Source organism: Myotis brandtii, unplaced genomic scaffold, assembly GCF_000412655.1.
Source record: "Myotis brandtii unplaced genomic scaffold, ASM41265v1 scaffold575, whole genome shotgun sequence".
In the NCBI taxonomy this organism is placed as follows: domain Eukaryota; kingdom Metazoa; phylum Chordata; class Mammalia; order Chiroptera; family Vespertilionidae; genus Myotis; species Myotis brandtii.
The window spans coordinates 298,065-300,171 of NW_005370153.1; positions in this window are offsets into that span (position 1 = coordinate 298,065).

A 2,107-nucleotide genomic window follows, 5' to 3' on the forward strand; every position below is an offset into this window, starting at 1 on the left:
GGGTAGGAGATCAACCGAAGGACTTATATGCATGCATATGAGAATAACTAATGGACACAAGACACTGGGGGGTGGGGGAAGCCAGGGGAATGTCAAGGGGTGGAGAGGAAGGAGACATGGATAATACTCTTTGTAATACTTTAAGAAATAAAAATAAATAAATAAATAAAGTAAAATAAATAAATAAATAAAGTAAAAAAAAAGTTAAAGTAATTAAGTCTTGATGTAATTTACATAGAGAAGATTATTTCACTATCCCCCCTTATTTGTGTTAACATGTAAGAAGGATTTTTACAACTAAGTTCCCCTGAGTATTCAGTTATTACAATTTGAGAATTTAAATCAGTCTGAAATAAGGCTTATTTTCTAACTTTACTTGTCCTTGGGTGTGGACAGTAAATGACACTAATTGAATCTCTGCTATAAGTCTTTCAGTATGACATAAGCTTTGCTAGGGAGGGAAAAATGCAGATTATTTACTATTTACTTTTGTCTTTGAGGCCTAATACTTTGGTTTTTAATTATAGTTTTCCAGGTATTTAAAGGGAATCTCCTTTTGCTTTTTTTCTCCCAGAGTAATATCTAGGCTGCATTTAGAGAGTTTCTTTTAAAAACTTTTTTCTTTCTTTGAAACAGACCAACAAACTTAGTTGCTTTTCAGATGCTGGCCAATACTGCCCTGAATACATTTTAAGTGACTCTCTTTAAACTTATGATGACTTATTAATGATCAGCTCATCCTTAAGCTGATAATAATAACTTTTAGTTTACTGTGTAAATAGTAGCAGAACAGATTTTAAAATTTCTCCCTTTTATTAAGCTTAAAATTTACTTTTAAACAGTATTCTTTTTGGCTAGTGCTCATTTGCACACATATGCAAATTTTTCCTTTAGCCTTTGTTAGACCCAATTGCTTATAAAAATACTGGCTTCTCATATAACTGAATTTATATGAGACCTTGATTATATTGTAGAAAGCTAATTTATTAAGTAATTAAAGTAGGCATCTTATTGAAAAAGCAAAGTAAGGCCCTAACTGGTTTGGCTCAGTGGCTAGAGCATAGGCCTGTGGACTGAAAGGTCCCAGGTTCTATTCCCTTAAAGGGCATGTAGCTTGGTTGTGGGCCCATCCCCCGTAGGAGGTGTGCAGGAGGCAGCTGATCGATGTTTCTCTCTCACTGATGTTTCTAACTCTCTGTCCTTCTCCCTTCCTCTCTGTAAAGAATCAACAAAATATATTTTTTTAAAAAGCAAAGTAAACAAACATATATTTGACCCATGAAGTACACATGCCGTCCTACCCCCCAACCTATCTGACTAGCAGGCTGCCTGAGGGCTTTAAAATTCCATTGCTGAATAACCTCGTTTTGCTTAAAAAATATTCAGCAATTTTGCCTTGCCCTCCCTTAGAGGTTGAAATCTTTATAATATTTAAAATATATGTATATAAATAAAATATAGTTATTAATTTTTATTTGATAATGCTTCCCTTGTGATATCAAGTATATTAAATTGGCCTAATTGAAAAATAGTTCTTTTAAGAAGAGAGAATAAATCCTTGAATCATTCCAGGGCCCTAGAAATGTCCCAAGGCCATCTCTCAATTAAAGTCTTACAATTTAACATGGAAAGAACATCAAATATATATAAACCAAACATTATATTATATGCTTTTTATAATTATTCTAAAAGATATTAATTAAATTTAAACTGGTCTTTATATTAAAAATTTGGTTCAGACCACAGAATTGATCCTCTTTTTTTAAATCAGAACATATAAAATATTATATCCTAGGTTGAAATTTTACCACACATAGTACACATAAAGACTACAATATATTGTAAACTACTAATTTCTATAGAGAAAATATAAGAATTATTTTCTCAAAAATATATTTGTATACTTTATGCATTTTGATATCACAACTATATAATTTTTCCTAATTTAATTTGAACTTTAAACTCTTAGAAGCCTAAATTTTAGGGGGCAAGTTAAATACTTAGCATTTCTCAGATTAGTAATAGCTTCACATTTTTAAGGATATATTTCAAAAATACAGGACATATTTAATTAATAGATTCAATTCTGTCCTCTAGATTTTTCATA